General features: G+C 43.6%; 1 long non-coding RNA gene across 2 annotated transcripts; it reads right to left on the reverse strand.

Moving 5' to 3' along the window:
- Positions 1-6,410: 6,410 nt before the first annotated feature.
- Positions 6,411-17,947, reverse strand: LOC132248831 (uncharacterized). 2 transcript variants are annotated; one of them, XR_009460282.1, is made up of 3 exons: positions 17,284-17,947; positions 16,298-16,458; positions 6,411-7,478 (listed from the first exon to the last, which is right to left on the reverse strand). It is a non-coding gene; the product is annotated as an uncharacterized LOC132248831 (long non-coding RNA). The 2 variants fall into 2 exon arrangements; XR_009460281.1 differs by lacking the exon at positions 6,411-7,478 and adding an exon at positions 14,687-15,845.
- Between the last annotated feature and the right edge of the window lie 694 nt (positions 17,948-18,641).

Below are 18,641 nucleotides of genomic sequence, written 5' to 3' on the forward strand. Positions count from 1 at the left end.
ACATTATCAAATTATCATGTCCAATTAGGCATAAATGTCTTATTCATATCATTGCACTACTACCAACTGCAGTGTTTGCAAGGTCACAAAACCCATGGCTAAGAAATCAAGAAGAAAATAAAAGAAAAACCTGTTAGTTTCAGTGTTACTGAAGGTCTTTGAATCTGAATATTTAATCCGTACTTGAGGTCTATGATCTGCAAAATCACTTAAAAGAATCATGGTTAAGGACCAGACCCATCTTGGCCTTGTAGGTACTTAAACAGGTTTGAGGGAGAATTTTGCTACTTGTTTTCCAAAAAAAAAGTAATCCATATTGGCCCTATTTCACATGCCACAAAAGTCAAGAGTTAGCTAAATTCTGGAAACATTTCCATTTTGGGCTGCAAAATTCCCTATATACCCACACAATACATCTCAGTTGCTAAATCCAGATGAAGCTCCACTGTGAAACTAATTTGTGCTGGGAAGGCATTGAAGTCCCTAGAGGGGCCTAATCTATTAGGTGTGCTCTGTGCATGTCTAACTTACACTGATGGTTCTAAATTCAGCTCAAAGCCACTGATGATGGTTATTGAACAATAACCTAGCACTTTGAGTGGTTGCTTAAGAAACAGGAAACCTGGATTATAGGTGTTCTGTAGTTTCTGGGGATTCAAACCCTCATCTCCCACTTTCTAGAGCGTGGTCCAAGTGCCAGGATACAGAACAGGCAATGTGAGTGTGTTCTTCCTGCTGCCTGATGAGCTTGGGACAATGGGGATCCAAAAATGCAAGATTCCTTGAGCAGAAGGAGACTGAAGGAAAGGGACTTGACTCTGTAGCACAATGCGCATGGCACTCCTCTGCTAGGAGGGTGTGCATAGGGTTCAGATTCCTCCTTCAAGGGTATTGTTGTTTAATTTAAAATGCATCAAAAGCCTGGGCAGCAGGGACTAGGATCATCCCCCAGTGAACCTAGACTCATTAAGTCAAACATACCAGCACTGAGGAACACCAAAGACTCCATAGGGCACATTCTTCATGAGGACTCCTCAGCTTTGGATTTGTTCTCCATAGAGAGTCAGCTCTACTTATGCTAAGCAGTACTCCTTTCTGAGCAAGTGCTCTAACCCCTTGAGTATGGTGCAGGTGGTAAGTAACACATATCTCTCTACCTTTCACTTAAGCAACTACTCCCATGGAGTTGATCCAGTAAAAGATACCACTTCCAAAAAAATCATTGTCTCTTGCATAAGTGAAGAATGGAGGCATTTCTATGCATTATGATTCAAGCTCTGGAGAAGAGATAAGAGTCCAGACAGACACTTGTGCTTAGCATTTTCTGTTGGCTACCTGTAGACCTCTGGATTTTCACCCTTTGGTGATCCCCATTCTCTCTGTCAGACACCTATTCTCTTAAATCCAGCCATCCTTCTTTGGAGGTGCCTGAAACTCCCCATTGATTTTATAGGGGTTTTAAGACACTAAATTAAGTCCACCTGAATACCTTTCTTGGGGCAAAGTATCTACATTTTACATGCCTAAATGGGCATCTGCCCAATCAAACTAGGGATAGCTCTAAGTGCATTGCTAAACTGGGACCTTAATCTCAACATCCAAATCAAAGATACTTCAGCTTCTTCTCCATTTTGCACATTTTCTTTTGTGTCAATTTTCATGCTCAAGTTTAGGCAGCTTGTCTGATAAGAAGTAACTTTAGATCAGGTGTGCCATTTTTAAGGTGACCTAAGCCCTGTAAATGCTTGCACACCTGGGCATTTAGCTCACCCTAAATTTGGTTAGGATTATCTAACTGTAACACTTATATGCAGCTTTAGCTACAACACAAGTCCTCCTAATGCTGCCATGTACTTACATATAGATACCAGTCTGCAAACAAAAAGTTTAAGCTTCTTTTGACTTCAAAGAGAATCCAATGGTAAGATCACAAAAGAGAATGACAATGGCTACGGACAATATTATGGATCCAAATTCCATAGAATTTACAGATTCTTTTTGGATCATTTCCTAAACTTACAGGCATCATGCATGTATCAAATTTACTCCTGATTAGCTATTGCACAGTAACACATATGTACACACCTTACTGCACAGTAACACGGGACTCTCCCTGCTGCCCAGCCACTAGAGGGCCAGCCAGAGCCCATCCCCAGGGCTCCTGCCTAGCCCCCTCTCCTGCTGCTGGGCTAGGATGCTCTCTGGCAGCCTCTAGCTTTTGGGTATAAAAGTCTGCAGCCATTTTGTGCCTTGGGACAAACACTCCAGGGAGCTGGTAGGAGCTGTTTGCACCCCTGCTTGCACCCCAACAGGCCCCATGTACCCCCCTGGGCAGCCCACAGGCTGGGTCTGCCTGAACTGTCCCCCTCCCAAGTTGCTCTCTGGCCACAGGTAAGTGCTTCCAAGAGCTTCATCTAGCTGCATCCTTTGCCCATCCTGCGATCCCCCAGGACTGCTGGCCCTGCTGGCTGTGCCACCAGGACCAGCACCTGCTCCCCACTGTTGCTCACTCCCCACCTCTGTCTTTTTGTCGGAGTATGGTGAAGCACTTCAGCCATGTGGCTGTGACTCTCTCTGTCGGGGTGGTCCTGCAGGGGTGGTCCTGCAGGGCCAACCGTGTGGGGGCCCATTCAGCCGGCATGGTGCATGACATCCTCTTCCTCCCCTGTGTCCAGCCACAGCCCCATCCACATGCCCCTGCCCATCTGGAGCTCCAGGGGCACAAAATGGACCTGAAAGGAGGTATGCACCCTTGTGGCACTGTGGGGGAAGAAGGATGTCCTGAGACAGTTCACCCAGGGTGGACGTTCAAACACTCATATATATTGGGCCCTGGTGGCTGGGATGCAAGTGTGAGGCCACTTCCAGTCAGTACAGCAGGGCTGTGTGAAGGTCAAGGACCTACAAGTCCACTGGGTGGCTATGACTGGCCACACTCATTGGTCCAGTGGGGCCCCCTGAACCATGGTCTTCATGTGGGAGCTGATCTGTATTCTGGCACCTGGGAGCCCACACTGACATCTCCGGTGACACATCACTGGATGAGGGTACCTTGGCCCTTCAGCACCCTGCCCCGCACCCCTCCCCAGCTTCTGCACACACTGGCAGTCCAAGAAGCCCTGGCTAGTGACTGCCTTGACCTCTGCCCTGCCCCAAAGCCACCCATGAGGAGTTGCCAGCAACACCACTGCTGGCCACCAGAAGCCCCAGTTCTTCTCTGGGGGGAGCCCCTGCCTGGGTTCCAGCCCCCAGCCAACCAGAGGTCACAGACACTGGGTGGAGCTGGATGCCACACTGACCCTGGACCCATTATAAGATCCGCACTGAGAAGTGAGCCCTCCCAACCCCAGTCTCCACCCCCACCACCCATGCCCCTGGCCCCAGGTTCACTCACACAACACACAGAGAGGTGGGACACAGGTCATACCTTTACTGAGCAGCCCATAGCCCTATGGCTGGGTGAACACTAGGCCTGTGCAAAATTCCACCAGCCGTTTCATTCCGACACTGTTTCAACCAATTTCAAGGTTGAAACAGCAAAATTGGAATGAAACAAAGGCCGTTGAAATAGCCTTGAAACAAAATGAGGCTGGTCAAAATGTTTTGAAAGTCAACCAGCCTGTTTCGACCATAGGCTGGGGATGGGAAGTCAGTCCAGCTGGGCTGACTTACCATCCCCCACGCTAAATTGTGCCGGGGCTGGGAGGCATCCCAGCTGGGCTGCCTCCCCATCCCCCATGCTAGATCACACTGGGGGCAGGAGGCAGCCCAATGGGGCTGCTTCCCTGTCCCCTGAACTAGATTGAGGAGCTGGCTGACTTCCCATCCCCTGCAAAACTTGAAACAGTGTTAAAACAGCCTTTCTTTCTGTTTCGACAGAACGGAACAGAACAGCTGTTTTGACTCAAAATGAAATTCGAGATGAAACACTGTTCCCTAGAACTGTTGAAACACAAGGCAAAATGGAATGGTGCTGTTTCACACAGCCCTAGTGAACACAGGCCTCTCATGCACTGAGGAAGGAATTGATCACAGTGGCAAACTTCTCCTTGGCAGCCAGGGGCAGGAACATGTAGCACTGTAACAGATAGCCCTCCAGGCAGCAGCGGAGTTTGCAGGGCAAGCCAGGCTTCCCCCCCCACTGCTGTCATAGCTCAGGGTTCCAATCCAGGAGCTCAGATGTGCCCGGGGCACCAGCAGGATCAGCAGCAGCAGAGTGTAGTGGCCCAGGTAGCGCTCCACTTGCACAAACAAACCATAATGCACTGCCTGCAGCATGCTCAAGGCACAGTAGCAGTGTGGTGGGGGGCTGGCTCTGGGGCACCTCTCTGGAAAGGCCCCCAGCAGGGAGAGTGGGGGGATAGCTAGCCTTTTACCCTAATTGTCTGGGAGCCCCACATGCCCTGTGCCTGGGTGCTGGGTGAGCAGTCACTTGCAAGGGTGGGGGATGGTCAACAGGTGCTGGAGCTGTGGTAGCAGGTGCTGCTAGCAGCCTGGCCTGGCCCACCCTGGGAAGGTGGCAGGGGAGACAGGTGGTCTATGGCCAGCCTCCAAGGAGCAAGCAGGGACAAGGGGCTTGGGTGGCACCCACCTGGGCCCAGGTCTGACTGGCCAGCTTACTATGGTCCTTGGACACCCAAACGCAGCTGACCTCCAATCTGAGGCTGTAAAGTAGAGCATCTAATCTCTCAAATGTTGCAAACTCTCAAAAAAGCCTTCTGTATCTTGCCTTTGCACGGCCAATATCTGGATGCAGGGGAGAGGCCACAGGGGCCCACAGGACCATCTTTGCAGGCTCGCTGCCACCCACAGCTGGAGCTGCCCAGACCAGGCTGGGTGGCAGACCAATGGGCATGGTGGGCAGAGGACCTTGCACAGGACACTGCCCAGGAGGAGGCTCAGCTCCAGGCATATGCAGAGCATGGGAATAAGCTGGTGGCCCTGGATTAGTGGCATGTGGTGCTGCTGAAGCAGCAGCTCGCTGCCCAGGGCTGCCCAGGGGAGTCTGTGCCTATGCCCTCCCCATGCCTGGCCCCCACCTTGGACCTGCATTCCTGCCTACCACCCTATAGCAGGCCCCTGGAAGCATCCTGAAGTCCTGCAGTGGGTCCTACAGTGCCTTCTGGCTGCAGACATCCCTGGGCTTTACTGCAGGTCCCAGACCCACAGAGGAACTGTCTGCTGCTGTGGGGCTGAGTGCCTGCCTTTGGGTCCTCCACTCTGGGCAGCCCCACCCCTGAGCCCCTCACAGGTGGACTCAGGGATGGGGTCAAACATCTGAAGTGTCTTTCAAGTTTGGGGAATGGGGTTTTTATTTTGGTGGGTGGGGAAGGTGGTAGAGGGGCAGTGTATGTGAGGGTGGGAAGATAGGGGGCTGTGTTTGTTGAGGGGGAAGGGAAGAGAGATAGGGGGGTTGTTCTATTAATAAAGTTTGTATGGTTTCTCCTACATGTGTGTCCTGGAGTGGGCAGGGGGTGAGAGGTGTGTGGGCAACAGGGCAGGTGGGCTGAAGTGGGGAGCACAGGAGGAGGGGGTCAGCCAGAGCCTCCCACAGCCAGTGCCCTAGGGCCCAGCTGGTGGGTGCATGGCTGCCCTGGGGCCTGGGTGGGGGGCAGGGCATGGTGGGGTTAGCAGAGCCAGCACCATGGCCAGCAGTAGCATAGGCTACTGGTTGCCAGGGGCAGGGGTGGCACAAGGAGGCAGAGTGGGCATGGAGGGAGCTGCCACATGCTGGCTCTGTCCTGGGTACATGGCTCCTGGGCAGGGGAGGAGCTAGGAAGGGCTGTGCAGGTGGGGATGGGCCCTTAAGATGGCTACCACATGCTGGCAGCTGCCTCTGGCCTCAGCATGGCTGCCAAGTGCTGCAGATGTAGACACCAGCCTATTTCTTCTTTGTGCAGAGCTCACCCAACCTCGAGATATTTGATAGCTATTTCAGCTGAATTGCTTGTAATAGAGTCTAGACCTAGATTTAGGATGACCATAAGATGGTTTTAGGAGTCAGGTAAAAATGGGTCAGGTCACCTTAAATCACCTCAACCTTATGATTCACACTTATCTTGAAATCAGTTTAGTTCAACCACTTTTAAAATTGGTTTGAAAATTCCCCCGTGAACTCATCAAGCTAAACATACCCCCACTGAGGAATACCAAGGACAGCACTGGGAACACTCTATGAGGGCTCTTCTGCTTCGAATGTGTTCTCCACTGAGAGTCAGCACTTGCTCACTTCCTAGAATTGCTGAAAGGCCCATTTTTAAATCCCAGACATTCAGAAAAAAACTGGATAAGGAGACAGAGACTACATTTCACTGTTTTGCAGTGTGGAATCACGTATTATTCTGGTATGTGTTCATGCCATGTACACAAAAACATCTTATTGAAATTATGCTGTCAGCATTCCCAAAGCTTACAACAAGTGGCAGTCTGATTTGCATAAATCATAAAGACCAGTGATGGATTTAGTAGATTCCTTGCTTAGATCAGGAACCTACACCTAAACAAAGTAGTGAAGAACAAAGGCAAGGAAACCTTCCTATACATCTAACTTGTAAAGCACACAGAGAGAAAAAGGTAGAGAGCAATATCTGGGCAACCTATAGTGGCAACCTATAGGTGTAGTGCTATGAAACAGCTATCAGCAGGAAAGGTATTCTGGGTATTACCATGCAAATAAGCACACTATGCATCCTAATAGTTTTTTTAAAATTACCATGTATAGTACAGTCATCCAAAAAAGTCCCTTTTTAAATTGCAGCACAGTGTGTCCAGGCCTCCTTAGACTAACTAGCAAGATATCCTGGGTCAAATGCAAATGTGATCTAAGTGCTTTGAAGTCAATGGAGTTCTGCACTTTTCATGCCCGATAGGTATGCTTTTGACTATGGTATTGCACATAGAAACTGTCCTAATGTTAAGACTGGGACTAACTTATGTCTCAGGCAAAGTGTACGGCGTGTTATTTTAGAAACCCATAACGCTGGTTGCAATGAACATGAGCCCTAGATAACTAGAGACCAGGGTTTTTCTCATATTTCTTGGGTACGCAAATCAAAACATAACGCATGTCTCATTCTTTTTAAAAGAGCTCCTCCTGGAAATCTCCATGCAGCACAGATTTGCATGCTGGGTGTAAATTTTCTAGGACATTTCCCCAGAAATCTGCATTTAGATAGAAGTATTTTACTAAGTCTAAAACCTGAGATTTTATGTGGGGTGGATTTCTTTTTTGCAGCTGTGCTCTAGATAGGTAGCGAGAAGGCAATTTTTTTTATGTAGTCTTTTATGAAGAATCCAGTACCAATTGCAAAATATTATACATATGGAAATGGATAATATAAATATATTAATCCTTCTTGAAACCCCAAACCCAAATGAATTGAGCTTCTTGTGATCCATCAGCCAGATAGACGATGAGGCTTTTTGAAGAGCCCATTCACTTGAGCTTTAAGCAATCTGAAGCTGGCCTTTTCTTTCATCTGTGGTAAACAGATTGGGAGAGACTAGGTTAATACATTGGTCTCTTTATGGTTAAACTCCTGCTCTTTGTGGCTTATACCTTTTCAGATATTTAAAGTCCTGGAACTCTCTTTGTCTCTCTCTCTGCTTAAGTAGTTGTTGACAGATTTTTGAATTCAGGGAAGGAAAAAAGGAAGGGAAAATTAACCTGAGTCAGATAACCTAAGATCCCAATATGAATCACTTACAATGTGGGGGGGAGGGGGGGTTTCTGTTACATTATAAATATTTATCTTAAACACTGGATTGAATTCTTATTCCAGTCCATTCTTTTTCTGTGGAGACTGTATGTCTGTTTGGTGCATACTCCTCACATTTCTTGCTTGCTGCTGAATCCTCAGGATTTATTTTTAATTCTAGAATTTTTTCTATCTGCTTGCATCTCCCTCTATCAATCTTTTTATGGACTGCCTGACTACAATATGGAAATGAACTTGTATCCAGTAAATGGCATGAATGACTTTAAACTTGGTTTGCATCCTTACCAGGAGACTGCTCCTTGCTAAGTGTGGATGCAGATGCAAACCTGGCATATATTGTGCTGTGAATAAAGGTTGGTATGTGGACATATGTGAATCGTGTTTGATGGAAATGGCTCAGAGGAGAGTGTCTTAATCAGCTCACAAAAAATAGTTGCAGGTTTTTAGCTAGAAGCTCAGTACTCCACATGGCTCCATTCAGTGACTTTGCACTGAAATGAACATCTCTTCCTTTCAAAGCCAAAGACACTGTTTTCATTTAAAGACCAGTTTTTAATGTTCCCTCAGAAAATAAATAATTAGAAAATGATAGCATATCATAACAAATAAAGGACACCCTCTTTCTGATGATTATGTGCCTAGTAAGAAGCTAAAATCCTTATTTTATCTAATAGGTAACATTTTATAATGTACATAATTGTGTCTTTATGCGTAGCAATTGACCTCCCAAGCAACACAATGATGGAGGATTATCACTGCTGAAATGTCAAAGGGTTGGGGTGAGCACCAGATTTTTTAGTCTATTTCTGGGAGGTAAATTCAGATCACAGTTCCCCAAATCAACTGACTTAATTTTTGCCATGAAAATTCAACTTGATTATGAATTTATTATACATCACTGTGAATCTGTGTTGAATATTTTTGTGGAAAAGCGGAGATTGGTTAAAGCACATACATTGTTGTATGTGTTGTGTGTAACTATTTTTAATAGTATTACGGACCCAACACTTGAAGATGCTGAATATTTTCTGCAAGTTGTTACAGGCCTCTGGTCTAAGGATGCTGGGCACCTTGTGGGTTGGGGCCCTAACTTTTCTCCTATGAGAGACGAAAGAGCATGTCAGTCTAATTTAAAGTGACTTTGCCATACACATATTTTGCTTTCAGAGCGGGTTGGATATCAATGGGATTAAATGCTCTGGTTATAGAAAAAAAATCCCATGCATTTAAGCATTTAACTGCCCCTTCAAACATTGATCAGATGTGGAAAATTGAGATCTATTTTCTGTGTGTGGCAGACTGGCAGGGACTGGACCTAGGCTTAGATTTTCTGCCTCCACTAACAGAATTTTGTTAGTGAGTCTGCCAAACCCAGGCAATTGCTGGCAGCGTTGGTGGAAAGTAAAGCAGAGAATTCAGTGGGTTTTCTGTCATCCCATAAGGTTAGCACTTATGAAGCGTTCTCTTGTATAATGAAGTCCATTTGTCTGATGTAAGAGACTTCAACAGCTCATCAGTGTTCCACAAGAAGCAATAAGAAACCGTTCTGCTTTTGCTGTAGACGGAGGTAGCAAAGATGCTGAAATGTCATGCTCTGCATTCTTCTGTTTATTTTGGTGGATCAGAAAGACATACACAGAGTGGTAATATAATTTAATCCAAGGTCAGCCACACAGATTATGTGAGACCTCATCGAATGAGAAAATGAATAATAAACAAAATAAAAACATTGACTCCGGTCTTTGTGGCCTGCTTGTTAGCTTGGCATATCAGGTTATGGAAAGGGCTATATATTATACTTTTGGAAGGTCAGGTTCTTTGTATGTTATTTTGTTTATTGGCTTTACACGAGGGAAAAAGACAAATTAAGAATTACTATCAAGAAATCTTGCTAGATAGTTATATTCATTCACCAATTTTAATAATGATTCCCAGAGGTAATGACAGAAGCCTCAGTGTTTGCCTCATTTAAAACTGAACTGGACAAAGCACACCACTATATAACTCAGCAGAGAATCCCATGTGGTGCAGATGACAGATTAAATGAGCAAATAGGCCTTTTTCCACCTCTGATTTTGCAGCTTGTCCTCAGATTCAGGCTTACGTAGACTTCTGAAGGTACAGCTGGACTCTAGGTCTGTGTTATGCATTAACAAGTAGAAGCATAAATTAAACCTTGAAACTTTAGAAAGAACTACCAAAAAGGTGTGTTTTTTTAGAAATTTGAGAGTATCCCAGCTGCACCTCAAATGTAATAATAGGATGCCTATTTATTTTCCATTGGGAAGTTGTGTAAAACAGGTCAAGACAGTACCTGAAAAGCTTTGTCAACTGGTGTTTCATGCATGAAATATTATTGGGCGAGTCTTGTGTGTGTGAATATTCCTAGACACAGATACAAGGACAGTATAAAGCATATTTTCCTTTTCTTGATAATCAAATGCTCATCCTATACCACAGAAAAGATTTTAGATAAATTTTATGTACAAATTATGCATTCATTATATTCAATGTAAGTTTAATATTTGATGGCTGATATATTATAAGGAAAATATATTTAATGCTTTTTGTATCATTCTGATTGTGTACAAACATTACAGTATTCTGCCCTCTCTGACATGCACCTAGGGAGTGAAAAAGGAAATCACTGTTTATGTCTCTCTCTATTATCAAGCTATCCCAGTGCTACAGTATCTAAACTGGTGATGTCTGCAGTGATCTGAGCTGTATATAAAAATCTAGTAGTTTTCTTTTTTATGTGCGATATGTCACCCATTCTTCCTGCTATGTATCAGGGTTTCCTTAAGCATTTCCAGTTACACCTATGAATATTGACTAACAGCACTATATCAACATTGTCATAAGCCAATCCTAATATTTGACAACATCAAAGGGAGATGGGAAGTGTTTGCTCTGATGGAGCTTGAACATGCAGAGTGATATAGGATGGAAAAAAATGGAAGGGACTAAACCCTGGATATCAAGGAATTAATAGTTGGTGTTTGTTAAAAAAAATCTAGCCTTAGTATTAACTACCAGTTAAGTTGTTTTAAGTGATGTTGAGTGTTTTGTACAGCTGTGGTGAATCTCCTAATGTTTCTGCTTAGCAGAACTGGTTTGTGATATCATAGAACTACTGTATGCAAAGAACAAATAAGTTTTTCTTTTTTTCCCTGCTCTGAAAGAGTTGTGGGAAGCTTGGCTGGACGGTCTCTCTTAATGTAAGGCGCTGATTAATAAAATGTGTTATAATAGGTGTGACATGCTCTTTAAGACTTTCAAAGCTATGTAGTCTCCCATTAATTCAAGTGCAAATTGGAATATGGTTACATTCAGTTGAAATAAAGTGACTGAGACTTCAAGGGTCCCATTTTACTTACATTTATGAAGTTTGCGATAATTCACCACAGCCGCAGAAACTGGCAAGAACAGAGAGATTCAATTTGGTCTGTCTCTCTCCCTCTCTCTTTTTACTCTTCACTCTTAATGCTTAATAAATTTTCCAGAAGAGAGATACACAGAGTATATTCTCAGGACTGTTAGTTTAAGAAATGTATCGCTTGCTTTTTCCTTTAACAAATTAATGACAGTTGAACTTTCTGCTAAATCCAGTGAATAAAGTTATATTTGTAGAAAGGTTTTTTATACATTGTGGCCTAATCCTTATATGATTTAACTGTGGTCACGATCCTCTTTTGCTCCATGGAAAACATGATTTCACTGCAAAACTTATTTTTTTTCCCCTCTACCTCTTTCCCTTCCCCTCCCCACACAGCCTGTCTCTCTTTGGCAATATAAATGTCTCAAAAGGTGTTTACATATTATCATTGTTTTTCCTTTTCTTGGCCTGATAATACTTGGGTGACAAATGTCATGAGGAAGGGCTCAGCTTAGGCCTATTGAGTTTAAAAACCTTTAATCCGCCTATTCCAGGTAATGAGCTTGTGCTACTGGTTTCTTGTTTGTTTCCATTTGTATTTTTCCACATGCTTTTCTGGGTACAGTCCAATCGATGTTTAATTTCCCAAACCAGCTCTGCGAGAAGATTTACTTTATTGTATTTGTCCTGCAAACAATATTCATTCTGGAGCTTGCGCTAAAGAGCAAGATATTGAAATGCTCGAGAAGAATAAAAGATAGAGAGAAGAGAGTAAAGGCATAAGAAAGGCTTGTTGATTTGCCTGCAGCTTTGTCTCAATATGCATATTAAATAAACTTTTAAGTTTCTAGGGCAGGTTGAGATTTTAAGGGGCAGGAGAAGCAGTGGATTTATAAAGCTGGCACACCTATTACATTAGGGATCCCTTGTCCCCAGAGTGGTAACTACTAGGGGAGGAGAGAGAGAGAGACATTTGAAAGAGGAAGGTGTTTAGACCAGCCATCAGCTGCAGCCATGCTATCCTTCTGAGAAATCAAAGAGCAAGTGAGGGTGCTCCGCGCAAACAGCTTTATCACTGGATAATGTCTAAAACATGACAGAGATGTAAACTCTGGGCCCAAATCTGACCTACCATAATTAGATGTGTCTCATCTAATCTGTTTATCTTTTTATAATGTGCTTTTCACCCTGATATCAGAGTATCTGGGTATGTGATGAAAAAAAAACCAAACCCAGCTAACTTTTTAAACAATGGAACATGCTACTTTGCTTTTTTATTTGTATTCTCTATAAAATAGATTATGCTGGCATAGCAGCTTTCAGGAGAGGATCTAAAACACTTTCCAGATTTTAATTTACTATTACAACAACCTGATGAAGTCACTATTCGACCCACTATGGAAAGTGGCAAATGGAGGTATAAGATATTTCACTTAATTCGCCTGATAGCACACAGGTAAAGCTAATTAAAAATAGGGTGAGGACTATTTATAATTATTGCATCATTTAAAATAAAAATACCTTTAAAGTTTTTCCTAAATTTCAAATTTGAAAATTTTCAAATCAGCTCGACAGTTGGTCAACACTGTTGTTTTTTTTTTTAATTTTGAAAATGTCAGTAATAGGTTGGGTTGATCTCAGAACAGAAGTCCTAATTTCTAGTCACTAAGTAATGCTGCCTTTGTGGGGACTGTGTTAGAGACATAAGGAAAGGAAGCAGGTCCTATTTGGTTATACAGCGTTGCAGCAGATGTGAAGGAGACAGCAGAGTTAGAGGTTACACCACTGTCTGGGGAACCTGCACAAAGAGCCATATTTAACAATGGGCACTAGACTGAAAGGGTATGCAAACTGGACGCTTCCTTCATCTATATAGAAATATTTTAAGCAGCCCATAAGCAATTATTTTACTGGATCAGGATGTAATTACACTTTTTTTAAATGCCAGAATCTAACTAACTGGCCATGAACAGAAATAAACCCTTTTTGGTAATTTAAGAAATAAACTATTAAGCACACAGCAGTGAAAGGGTCAAAACAGTTGTATTAACTGAACTCTCCTGAGAACAAATGTTGTTTACAGTATATGTTTAAAATAATATTCCTGGCTAGCCAGGCTTTCCCTCAGGATAGTGCAATTACAACAGTAACAGAGGATTAATTAAAGACTCTCCCATAGGTGTTGCTAGAGATCTTGAATCGACCAAAGGGGGATACATTACCAACTGAGCACAGAGGTGAACAGACCAGAGCTGTTCAAAATAATTAGTTAGGCATAAGGGCAGGGTTGAGCTTTTTGCCTCATTTATCTGATTTTGATTAATACTTTAATTTCATTTTTTTTATGCAGAAGAAGCGCGTTGGCTCCCATTTATGTGTGAGAAATGAACGAGAGAGATCAGGCCTCTGAATGCAGAAATCAATAGAGAATGAATTTATTCTGGTCCAATGTCAAGTAGGATATCTATTTTTCACACCTGGTTTCAAGCCTTGGAACCCTGGGGTAGCTCTTTTACTTTCTTTTCCTTAAAAAAAAATCCCAGCTTATACCTAATGGACAGAAGGATACAATATATGAAAGGAAAAAACTATTACATTATAAGGCATAAAAGTCAATAGGAGCTAGAATGCGATTCTTCTTTCTAGGCCTTTGATAGTCTCCCCCAAATACAAGATAATGGGCTAGATTATCATTTGCAGTCAGCCAAAACCCAAAAGTGAGAGTACGAGGTATGACAAAGATGTGCACTGAAGGATACCAAAATGCACTGCTTGTGCAGAAAACTTAAAAAGGGGCAAGATTCTTTCCTTTTGCGCAAACATTTCTTTCCATAGCTTCTGTTTCCGAGTTCTTTATTTTGGATGACACTGGACACGTCTACACAAGACACTGACTGTGCAGTAGCCCATGACTACTGTGCAGTAGTGTTGCGTGGCAGGAAGCCTGATGCAACATGACTGTACAGTAGTTACTAGGGCTGCGCAAAGCTTTGGTCCCTGATTCGATTCGGCAGAGATTTGGCCCAATTCAGTGGCTGAATCTCCAAATCCAAATCAAATTATAGGACCCTTTAACCTCTCTAAATTGATTCAGAAAAAATTGGAAATTCAGACACAGACACAACTTTAAATGTTTTTTCTACATATCTCTAGGTAGCAGGGGCTCATGACTGCTACAATGCTGGGGCGCATGGAGCATCCCACAGAAGTGTGGGGGGCTACCCAGCATGCTCGGCAGCAGACCTGGAAGTGGACCAGAAGCACTTCCAGTCCACTTCTGGTTCTGCCAGGAAGCATGCAAGGGGCTCTTCCCCACCGCCCCCCCACACACTCCCTCCCAGCTCAGTGACTGGTGCCTCCTGGGTCTGGGGGGGAGCACCTACGGTCCCCCCATGGCTGATCACTAAACCAGGGAAGGAGGGGGGGGGGCAGCACACTTCCCAGCAGACTCAGAAGTGCTTCCAGTCCACTTCCAGGTTCGCTGCCAAGCACACGGGGGCCCCCTTGCACGCCTGTGGGATGCTTCATGCACCCCAGCATTGCAGCGTTCACAAGCTGTGCCCACTACCTCAAGGTACATAGAAAAAACTTTTAAAGCTGTGTCTGTGTCCGAATCACTGATTCTCCGAATCAGCATTGAATCTTCAGCTTGAGATTTGGGCAAACTGAATCAGGGACAGTGATCCGAATCAACAAATGAAATCACTGTCCCTGATTCAGGCTGAATCTGAATCCAAATCGAATAGGTAGGGCCCCTTTCACACACCCCTAGTAGTCACAAGCTACTGTGCAGTCAGCATCATGAAAAAGCCATTCCTCACTGAAACTGCGCAATAACTGGAGTTTCTGCACAGTCAGTGTCTTTTGTAGATGTGGCCACTCAGTAATACAATCAGGGGGATACTGAATGTTTGTGGAATATAGGAAAGTTTGGAATGTAAGAAAGGGAAAACACAGGTCAAAATGAGATTCACTTGAAAGACCCTAGGTCCTGGGTGTATCTAAAATGTATATTAGGCAGGTCAGTTGTGAATGCCTAATTGTCTTTGATACACCACCTTAATCCTAGGGCTGTTCTGGGCATTTCTTCCACCCTGAGCTATGCTAGAAAAATCTCCCATTCAAATTATATGGCTTTATAATTAATTTTCTTAGTAGGAAGCCATACAAAGCACATCAAGTTAAACCCTTTGCTGATGTTAATTGGTATATAGCTGCATTGACTTCAATAGAGTTACACTGATTTATCTTATCTCAGGATCTAGCTCAGTGAACGTATGAGCTTCTGGGTGATTTAGCTCCAGTTATTTATTTGTGGAGGTGAGAACTGGTCTGAAAGGTGACTGAATCAGTTGAGGAGTGATCTTGTAAAGGACATATTAATATTTTGTATGGCTAGCATCTCTTTTAAGTGTTGCCAATGCAGAGTAAATTATATTCCATTTATTCAAGCAGCAAATATGAGGGAATCACTTAAAATGTTCTGTGCCTCCTTACTGTAGATGGAGAATAGGATGCAGTGCCATTTAATTCCTGACTGACTCCGAGATAAAGAAAATAACTGTAAGGTGATATCTCTTGGCTTTTGGACTAAACTGACTACTTACTCCGAGTTTAACTTAGAGGAGAAGTTGGCATATGTGTGAGGCAAGCCCCAGGAAAGTTGTCATGTCAGTTTTAAAGTATGAGATGGCACAAAGCCTCCCCTTTTATTGATGTCCTGGCAGTTTTAGTTCAGAGAATTCAGTCTAGGAAAAAACAAAGAATTCACTAAGAAAAACATTAACTCAATAACTACTGTACCAATAATTTTCAAAGGCAACAATGAATAATGTGACCTGACATAAATTCTTATGTGCTGTCACGTCTCACAATTGCCCCTTGATAAAAGAGATAGCCTTTATTGTGGATCAGAATTCATGTTTGTCCATATAAATCTACTTCTTAACTGATCACTGAGAGTCCAATATCCTAAAAACCTCCAGTTATGTCCCATTGATAGAGTACTATTTTGTGCACATTACTAGAGCAGTGCAGACGGCACATTCTCACTCAGTAGGGTGCATGCCTCTGAGATTTTCCTCAAGGCTCTGTTCATCTCTTTTTGTTCTTACTGTACATTTACACAGACCCTCCAGTGCCTTGAGGATTAGTTGCATAGCTCAATATGTGAGCAGTGTGTATTGTAATTCTGACCTACCTGCCAATATTGGAAGTGCACAGCAGCTAGGCACTTTGTGGGAAGACTTTCACTGATCACACAGGAACCTCTAATATAGTCCCTCTTGCTTATGATTCTCGAAGACCTATGTCTGATTGAACCAAAAGCCCCGGCTGATCGAATTTATGCCGAAACTCATTCTGCAACAGACAAAACAATAGACAGGAAAGAAGGAGAACTGGTTCACTGTATTCTCTGTGTAAACTGTTGCATTTCTCTTGTTGCTATTAATATAGCTAGAAGGGCATTAGTAACTTTTGTACATATGACATTATATCCTTGCAGAAATCTCTTGAGCTGTTGTCACTAGATGGTGATAGATGTATAAGACAGGCTGCATTCTACTTATCTGTCCCTGTGTATATTCAGGATAGCGGCTTTCAGGTTAGTGTGAAACAGCTAGCTCCTTTATGCTTTGGGAACTCAGAATTGCTGCTGCGTCTCCTGAGGTTAATATGCCAATAGAGATTAATTAAGGAGCCATTTATGATAAAAAAGAGACCTAGATTTTTCCTGTTTTTGTTCAAGAGAGGATCGGACAGCGGAATACATACATTTAATACAATATGTTTGACTGTAGATGGATTGTTTATGAGTGAACGAAAAGACCTCCCCCTCGGTAGGGTTTCCATAAAAAGTTTAGTGCCTCATATTGATCAGACCGCCGCCCATTTTCTTTGGCATTTGTTCATCTTTACCAAAAGGGAAATCCATGCAAAATACTTGCGGGGCAGAGAGGTTTCTCCATTTCCTTCCTTCAAAGTCTAGCAGAGTCAATCCTCTTGTATGTCTTAAAAAAGAACTGGGGATTCTCCTTTTGGAAAAGTAGCTGAATAGTGAAAGATGCCTGGAGTGAGTTTGTCCAACCCTGTAGCTGCTCTAACTTGCACCAAAAGCTGATTCAGCTCCAGGTAGTCTGTAGATGGAAGGAAACATGAGTATTTTAAAAATATCTTTGTCCTTACCTTTCCTCCTGGTGTTTCTCACAGCAAAGGATCAATCCCATTCCTATTTGGCATAATTAAAAAACTAACTTCACCTTTTGTAAGAGCAGAGGGATTACCTCTGAAGCCCAAGTCCTAACTCTAGTAATTAGATATGGCCTCTCTGAGAGTTGCATATTAAGGCCCTAATCCTGCATGCCTCATCTCCACATGAAAGTGGCTTCTCATGGGAGCACTCTCATTGCAGTCAGGTGAGTGAGGCTGACAGGATTTAGTCCCCTGGTACTTTTACTTGCAAAGAAAATTCTTTACCTCCTCTCATAAGCTGTAGAGCTTTGCTGCTGTGCACTGCTAAACATCTCCTGGAGCATTTCAGTGCTGGAGGAAGCTTCTGTCTGCAGCTTTTGTTAAACCATTAAGGCACTGGGGCAGTATGAAAACTGTGAAATGCTCTGGTGCCTTAATGCCCTAAATTATCACAAGGAGTCTTATGATCACTGCTTTTCCTTGCAGGAGGAACCTCGACAGCTGGCTAACTCTTGCCTCCATATCCCTTCTGGGGGAACACAGTGCTAGTGGCTGGGGACAGCCTTTGGACTCAGGGCACTGGAGAGCACAGATTGTGACTAGGCTTTGGGTAATGGGGGGAAGGTATGTTTTCGTTGCATCTGCCCTACACTCTGCTCAGCTGTGTAAGAGCCCCTCAGCTAGCACTGAGCATCCTCAGTACTGTTGTTGCAATGTGAAAGAGTAAGGTCAACATGTCTCCTTTTGCCCAAGAGAGCACAGAGCATGCTGCTCACCATTAGGGGAACATTGAGCAGCAGAACCAACGGAAGAAACAGGTAGAAACGGCAGTGTTCCTGGTAATGCACAGTTTGCCACTATTCCCATTGTCTCTGTATGATTTTTATAGCATACACATGGTGTCACAGAAAGGCTGGCTTCCTTATGGTCATACCCTCAGGTTTTTGACTTCAGTGAGAGTTTTGCCTGAAGAAGGATACAATAAAAGGAAGCGTGTCAGGATTTCGCCTGCAGCCAATAAGCCATTCTCCTTTGGTGAGAACAAGGCTACCTTTTCTGAGGTGTTGCACTCAAGCTGGCAGGGATGCTAAGTGCAGTGACGGTTGTTTCCCAGGCAGAAAGGTTCGGCAGGAAGCCAGTATTTAATCACGTAACTACATCACATCGTTACTGAGCGTCATTCAGTGCAACCACTTGATGCACTGCACTATACCTCTGTAGCATAATGCGGGCTTCCTGCCAACAATTTAGAGAAAGCTGCTATCAGCTTATATAATTACTTCCCCTGATGAAATAACCCAGTGAAATGGCAGGGCTAGAACAGGGAGGAAAGGGAGAGTTATGAGACCACA

The sequence above is a fragment of the Alligator mississippiensis genome, chromosome 2 (assembly GCF_030867095.1).
Source record: "Alligator mississippiensis isolate rAllMis1 chromosome 2, rAllMis1, whole genome shotgun sequence".
NCBI classification, from domain to species: domain Eukaryota; kingdom Metazoa; phylum Chordata; order Crocodylia; family Alligatoridae; genus Alligator; species Alligator mississippiensis.